This window comes from Sycon ciliatum, chromosome 6 (assembly GCF_964019385.1).
Source record: "Sycon ciliatum chromosome 6, ocSycCili1.1, whole genome shotgun sequence".
Lineage (NCBI taxonomy): Eukaryota > Metazoa > Porifera > Calcarea > Leucosolenida > Sycettidae > Sycon > Sycon ciliatum.
In genome coordinates, this window is record NC_088648.1 from 4,190,700 (window position 1) to 4,199,191 (window position 8,492).

The window sequence follows — 8,492 nt, forward strand, 5'->3', positions numbered from 1 at the left end:
CACTGTTTGATGATGCTCCAACAAATCCTTTCACCGTTGTGCGGAATTTGTAAGAAGAGTAGTGGCTCAACTGTAGGTCCAACGCAGAAGGTACCTCACAGCGCAGTTATGTTACGTCCACAATAATGAACATCTCAGCAGACTGTGATGTGTATCAGACACACTCTGGCATTATTTGTTCCACATTCTCCCAGGAGGAGATGAAATGTAGTTCAGTCATGTCTTTAGTACATGGGGTACCGTTGCCTCGTTGCAACTAAACAGGTATGCAAGTTACTTTCCCATGAGACCCAGCCGGAGCCGCATCGTCGTCATTACCAGCTAATCATGAAGAGGTATGTAACTTTCCACCACTCCCTGATTCAATCATAGTTTGCGAACCTGCGCCAAACTGCTTTCTCACTAGAGCCAGGCATCGGATACATATGGCTTCAGTAAGGTTTACAATGCTATGTCTCTGGCCTAGATCCAAGTCTAGATACAGCTGCTCAGAGTAAGGGCTGATGAAATGTTCATATCGGAACAAGTGAGACTTCGACAGTAGCTAGTACACATCAGGCCTGAGGACTTCGCAGCGTTTCTCCAGCACACTTGTTCTCTCCTTCAACTCAGATACTACTTGAAGTACTACTAAAGGCCATCTGGCTCTCATACTCAGTCCTTCCACCCTTCATTTTCATGGTTTAGGCTTCCACTCGTCACTCGGCAGGTTCCTGGCCTCTCCGCAGTCTGTCCTCAGGAGAGGGTCGCTCTGGAGCTAGTGCAGCCGATTGAAAGGGAATCGAGTCTTTCTCCGACGTCCACAAACTTTCGTTGTGCTTCACTTCGCTTCCACTGCGGGAAAGTAGTCACACTTCAGGACCACGACGTGCTTGCTGCAGCCTCCACCAATGATACTAAAATAATATTCCCTCATTTTTCCGAGTGCCTCCCGCCCGGCCGGCTCGGAAAGGAACGAGTTACGTATGGAATGGGAGCCTCAGTTCCATCTCTCGTCTGCTAGTTCATTCAGGAGCGCAGCAGCGCTTCGGCATGACGATACAAGTCGAATCAAAACAACTCTACTCTCTAGCCAAAAAACCAGCTCAGTGTTCGTCAGGCAAAAAGCGAAACTTCGAAAGTCACGAACTCAAAAGGTGGGGAAGTGCAGAGTCAGAAGGTCCACTTGCCCCGTCTCGAACCCAGACAATCTTTGTGCAAGTCATCTATTCTCAGCCTGACTGACTTTTACCCGAATGAAAGTGAAAGAAACCCATGATAGCCACATCGCCGATGGATGGGTGCAGCAAAGGGTTGTGTTTACGAGGTCCATGCCAAAACATTCTCCGAAAGACTTTACAATGGAGCCCGGGCAGTCAGTTGAGAATATTTGAAGAAAAAAAAACGTTTCGGAGCAGTAGACAAAAAATAAGCGAGCAAGCTGAAGCCTTGAACAAGCCTAATTTTTGGCACTTTGGTTACCCTCGATCCTGTTCTGTGTCATGTTAGTAACGGTTATGCCAAAATCAATGGTCCTGCTGGTTGTTTGGTACGTTTCTCCATCATGTTTAGTCCAACAAGAATGGGTGAAACATTTTCGAAATTTGAGAAAAATCGCAAACACAAAAGGAGGCGCGATTTATGGTGCTATTCTCCATATGTTTTTGTTTTTTATACAAAAGTCCACTATATTCCCGAATATGTGCGAGAAGTGGTGGCGGGGCCGGGGCCAGGCGGCTCTGCCGACCTTAATTAAAGACAGTTCTTTGGAACGCGCTCTGTTCATAGCCGCTCCTTCATCATTGCACAACTTTAGCAATGGATCTGTCTACTTCAATATCGCTACATCTTGTGGAGACCTGCGCTATCGTCAGCGCCTGAGGCACAACGAGAAAACTCCTCTTCGTCTGTTTCCATGATCCATGGCTCTCCTTGATTTCTAACAAAAACATATGCTCCATGTAAATTATCGCTTCGGATTTGTGGAGCAGCTTTGTGTGACCCACGAGTCAAAATTCAGACCAAAGAAGTGCCACGTTTCCAATTCAAATTCCAAAATCCATACATCGTGACGTGCACCGTCCAAAACCCATCCGAGCGCCGCATGGGTGCTCCCTTGGCTTTGGTTTACTAGTACAGTAGGTATCGGTTATAGCGTGGGTGTTTGAAAAACGACATTTGATTCTTATTGCCGATATTTCTCACACACGATAAATCACGTGTGACATACATGTATCATATGCGCGCACGTTTGGCATGTCGACACGTACACACGGATCAATCAGACTCGCGGTCGTGCTAGGCGACTGCGGAGCAGCGGATACGAAAGAAGTCGAAAGAAAGAGTCCGACTGGACAGCAAAAGTGATTCTCCAATGCTCCCTTGGACATAGTTCTCTTTTTGTGTTGAATTATTGTATTGAGTATGCACAGAGCACAGATGTTATTACTACAGGCGATACACTTTGCGCTAATCTGGCATATTTTGCTACACAAAATCCATTCTTAGGGCCGATATATTCTACTATGCGATAATAATGCTTGTAAGAATAAATATACACATAAAATATGTGTTATGATTATGAAAAAATGAATGTTCATTCTTGTAAGCAGTATATTCTTGTATACGACCACACTGTAACCGATACGCACTGTACATGTATATTATAATAGTATGATAGGGGTCGGATTTCTTTGGCTACAACTGTACATGACTGTACATTTACCGGTACGTACATGTACCTACATGTTGTTGTTTCTTTATTTTACTTTTTTTTTTTTTTTTTTTTTATTTATTGCAACATCTCAAGACTCGGCGGAAACACCGGCCAATATTACGAGAGTGGGTGATTGCCAACCACGGCGATAAATAGAAAGAAGGGGAGGGAAAAAGAAAGAGTAGCAAAACGAACAGCAACAACAACTCCGTAAAGAAAGATAATGTCAAATAAAAACAGTGAAAAACACAGAGACGCAAAGGACATGTGGATAATGAGCTATGCATGTCGTAGTAAATAAGGGGCGGCACGGATCTTAAACAGGCGGAGTGAGGTCAGGTCCTTAACTTCTCTGGGTAGAGTGAGCCAAACAGAATAAGCAATAAAGAGAGGGGAGCGCAAAAGAGTGGATGAGTTACACTTAGGGAGTAAGAGTGAGTTTCTAGTTCTTAGAGAAGAGAACCAATTAAAACACATGAGATGAGGTGGGCACAACTCAAGCTTAATAGAATGGACAAGAGAAGCCAGGTGTGCACTGCGTCCATGTGATAACGGGGTTGTGCGAGCGATTTTATAAAGGGCGGATGATGAGAGCATGCGGGGTTGACGGAGGAGAATTTTAAGGATTTTCTTGTGATGTATTTCAAGCTTTGCAGCAGCGGAAGAGGATAACCCAACCCAAGACGTATCTGCATAATGAAATATTGGGCGAAGGTAGGCGAAATAAAAAAGAAGCTTGCAAGAAAGTGGGAGGTAGGAGCAGTGGGGGGAGAGAATTCCTAAGGATTTACTTGATTTTTTACAGATAATATCTGTAAAAAATTATATTCGATGTGAGGTACCCAAGAGAGTGCAGAGTCAATCACAATGCCAAGGTGTTTGTGAGAAGACACTATGTCAATTGGATTTGGAAAGTTGGCATGGATGAGGGCTGTGAACTCAGGCTGGGGCGGGAAGAGCATGATCTTTGTTTTTGATAGATTTGGGGACAACCTCCAGGACGACATCCAGGAAAGAACTTCCTGAATGCCAGCACGCAAGTTGTTTTTCAGGCCAGTGAGGGAAGCTGATGAGGTGAGAAGGGTCGTGTCGTCAGCAAACAGAGACGTTCCAGGGAAGACTGCAGGTAAGTCGTTTACGTAAATTATAAATAGTAGGGGACCAAGAATTGATCCTTGAGGAACGCCCGACAATACTGGCTCTGCAGCCGAGGATGTGCCAAGCACAGTTACGTACTGATAACGCCCAGAGAGATAAGATTTCAGCCAGGAGAGTGGCTGTTTGCGTACCCTGAATGCATGCTCGAGCTTTGCCAAAAGTCCTCGATGCCAGACGGTATCAAAAGCCTTGGCCAAGTCAAAGAAGCAAATGCCAGCAAGCGCTCTGTTATCCCTATGCTGGCACACCTGCTGCACGATGCGGGTCAGTTGAAGAGAGGTGGAGTCGCCTTTACGAAACCCAGATTGTGCGGGACTCAGAAACGGCGAAACATGTCTGTATAAGTGGTCATAAAAGATGCGTTCACATACTTTGGACACGCAGGGAAGAAGAGCGATAGGGCGGTAGTTTGCAGGTTCGTGGCGGGAACCTTTCTTGAATACAGGTATGACTTTCGCTGTTTTCCATGCGGAAGGGAATATGCCCGTGGTAAATGACATGTTGAAAACATGGCACAAAGGGAATGCTATGGATGGTGCCAGGGCCTTGAGGACCCGGTTGGGGATGCCGTCAGGACCAGACGCCTTGCACGTCGGAAGCTTCTTCAGATGACGCCGGACAGTGGCAGTTGTGGTGATGACGGACGTGAAACAAGCTGAGGGCTCCGAAGGGGGTGAGAATAGGGGGAATAGAGAGCAACGGGTCATCTGGCCGAGTCACAGAGGCAAACTGGGCGTTTAATGCCGTAGCTTTGGCCAAAGGGTCAGCCGCCTGCTGAGTCACTGTTGTGAGTGACGGAATTTCCCGTGATACGTTTCGAATTCTTGCTTGTCTCACAAACTGGTGAAGCGATGGACGGTGTCTACCCTGGAAAGTAGTTTTCATTGAGCGGATATAAGCTCTGTACTTTGTCCGCGTCAGGGTTTTCACTATATTTCGCTGCTGTTGGTATGCTTGTTTGTTTTGTTGTGTTGGGTACTTCCTAAAAATGCTATAGAGATCATATTTCCACTTGATTGCTGTGCGGAGATGGGCATCAACCCAGGGTGGCTGACTGGGCCGTTGGCAGCGGTGAGAATACGGCTGCTTTCCGAATGGCCAGAGGTGCTTCTCAAGGGCACTGTTGAGAATGGAAGAAAAAGCGCATCATCGACGTTGCTGGCACGCAGGTGCCAGCTCCAGTCAATATCAGAGAGCTCTGCATTCACACTATCCCAGACGGAAGATGGCACGGATTTAAAGTCATATTCCGGCTTTGCAGGAACATTGCTGAAGTGGCTTTGGGGTGCAGCAGCGGGATGTCCGCTTGCAGCAGGTTCCTCACGGTAAACAGCATCAGTAGGCAGTAGGAAATGACTGAGGATCTGTGCGTGGTCAGATGCACCAAGAGGAGCAACAGATGTAACAGAGAGTAGTAGGTGAGGATGATCCGTGAGTACAACGTCAATACACGATGTTGAGCCGTGGGGGGTAAAGTGTGTGGGGAATGTCACCATTTGCTCAAGGCCAAAACAAGAGAAGAGGTTACGGAACTCCCTTCCAGCACGATTCGTGGTGTCACTAGGAGACCAGTCAGAGTGGCGAGCATTCAAGTCTCCTGCAAGTACAATCGCCGAATTGGGAAGGCTAATAGTGGACAGACAGTCCTCTAGGAGGTCACTAAATGCCTGGACTTGGGAGATGCTGTCTCCAGGGGGTCTGTAAACAGAGCAGATGATGAGGGGGAGTGAGGGAAGGATCACTGGCCGCAATTCGAGCCAAACCGCCTCCAGTCCACAGCGCTCAAGGTCGAAGCGGCGCTTGATGGACATGAACGATCTGTCAGCTACAAGAGTAGCAACACCGCCATAGCCTCTTGCTGGCAGGTTATCAGAGCTGGTCGTGGGTGGGCGGTCCAGGCGGTATGACGTGTAGCCTGGAATTGAGACGTCTATGGCAGCTGTCAGCCACGTTTCACATAGGCAGATTATGTCTGGAGAATACTGCTCACAGACTTGACTAAGCTCAGCTAACTTATTTACTATGGAGCGGCAGTTAAGTGAGAGCACTGAGAAGGATGAAGGATGTGATCTGGGGGTGAAGGGTGGTGCGAGTGGATTTAGAGTAGACATGTTTACGGATTTGAAGCGTGGTCAGAGGTGATCCTGTCCTGCTTAAAGCGCCATTCTCTTGCAGTGACCTCTGGAGGCCAGAAATCTGGACCGAGGGCTGCTTCCTTGTGTTCCGCTGGAATGACGACGTGGGCGAATGCCACTCCAAAGTACTTGGTTTCGGAGACTGAACACTTGATCACTTGTATTTCTCGTCTTGTACACCACTTGGCAATCGAGTCAGAGCCTAGAGGAGCATCCACTCTTTACGTTGCCCAAATATAGTGCGCAACACTTCGTGCGGGACCCTCCTGACAGCTGTTCCGAGGGCTTTGGGCGATTCTCGTAGTACGATGTGACTCGTGTCGAGGGAACGGTGGTCTCATTACGTGTGTCGTGTGCCTTATTTGGTCCCTGGTGCCCAGCCTGTACGGTGGTGCTGTACAGTGCTGGAGGATGATAGGTGCCGTTTTTGGCGGGCCTGGTTTCAATCTGGGTTGCATTTGGTGATGTGCGTAGGTTCTGGGGTTGTACGGTGACAGCAGGCAAGGTTGGTTTCAAAAGAGCTCCAGCAGGGTGGTAGCTCTGCAAACTGTCATGGGGTACAGACAATGCACGTAGATCGGCCAAATCTGCCTTCAATGTAAGTATTTCGGCCTTCATTGATGTTATCAAGGATAGCTCCTTGGTGAGGCAAGTGACCTGGTCTACTAGGCTAGTTAGAGTGTCAGACTGCGACTTACTACTACAGGTCCAGTGAGATCCAATTCCAGCGTCCCGCAGCGCACAGACCAGTTCCGGTCTTGCGAGGCCATCGCATCCAACAATACCCTGTTGCCGTCCCAGCTCTCTCAGCCTGTCAAAGCCCAGCAGGGCGAGGTCTATCTCAGCATTCATCTTCGTTTCCGTGGGTCCACGGGAGCCAAAGGCTCACCGAACTACGAAAAGAGTCAAAATCTCACGTTTGGGCAGAGCGCCAAAAACTGCATCCGCATGCGAAACGCAAAAAGCTTATTTCACCATATGAACAGGCAAGACTGCCTTCTCACCGGGGCTATTGGCCCACGGCTCTCACAATATGATGAAAATGTTTAAAATTTGTATGAAGAAGAAAGGAACGGAAAAGAAGATGAAATGAAAGGAAAGAAAACAGTAGGTATTAATTTTATGAATTTTATGAATTGTATGAAATGGGTATTATCATAGTTGATGAGAGAAGTATGATATCCAATATTCTTGTTCTATAGACTATTTAGTACGGGCATTTCATGAGAGTCATGCATGGGCAAGGCAGAATTTGGACTAGGATAGAGGACAAGAACATAATTGATGAGCATTTGTTCAGGCAGAATCTGTGAAGAAGACATAGTAGGCACAACATCGGAGAGCTAGTTGAGGAGGGAGATAAGGAGCCAGACAGCAATGCTTGAAACGTGTGGCGTACGTCGCAAGCGCGAATATCAGCAGGGAGAGAGTTCCATGTGATGCTGCCAACAAAGGCGATAGAGCTACGGCCTGAGGGACCAGGTAGGAACGGCACTCTGAGCAGCTGGCTGACCTGACCACGCGTGACACAACTTCTGTCCACATCCGTGGCATAGAGAGAGTAGTAGGATTCAGGCGCGTCGGAACGACTTTGGAGGTGGGGCGGCCATGGAGGGGGGTCCTCCCCCGGGAAAAATTTCAAAAATTGAAGCCAATTGCAAGCATTTCCGGGCATTTGGTGCCATTTCAGTGTACGGTTACTACAATGAAAGACTTTTTGATCCTGCAAAAAACCAAGAAGATGCTACAATCGGGGACAAACATTACCCTCCCCCGGGAAAAAATTCAACAATTGAAGCCAATTGCAAGCATTCCCAGGAATTTGGTGCCATTTCAGTGTAGATCTACATGGACTTTTGATTCGGCAACAAACCACGATCGGGGACAAGGATTTGCCACGTTTGCGCTGAGATCATCGCGCTTTGTTGCAGTGTGCTAAAAATAAAAATAAAATAAAAACGGCCGAAAAAGTGGGGCGGCCATGGCCGCCCCAGCCGGTGCGGTTCCGACGCCCTTGGGATTGGAACAGTGAGCTGGCTCTGCCATGAAGGCAGCGGAAGACGAAGAGAAGCAGACGTTGCACGTACAGCTGGTGGAGCTGAGGCATTGATAGTCTGGCAATAGGGGAGCAGTGGGGGTCCTTCTGGGGAGTTGGAAGATGGCTCGTATGCCAGACTTAGCAATGCGTAGCAGTCGATGCAGCAGCAGTTTGGATAGAGCGGGAAAGAAACAGTTTGAGGCATAGCAGAGCACAGACTGGATCATACTCATGTACCAGGCCCGGCGGGCATTGAGTGAAAGGCACCATTGCTACATTGCAAAGGCTTCCTGTCTGAAGTTGGAAAGGCTTCCTGTCTGAAGCCTTTCCATACTGGTACTCGATGTTCCAGTTTTTGACACGAGAATGGCACGAGAATTAGTGTGTACCGCTGAGTGTACCGCTATACATGTACACATGGTCGACACGTTGTCGACACGTACACGTCGTTGATACTTTTTTGACA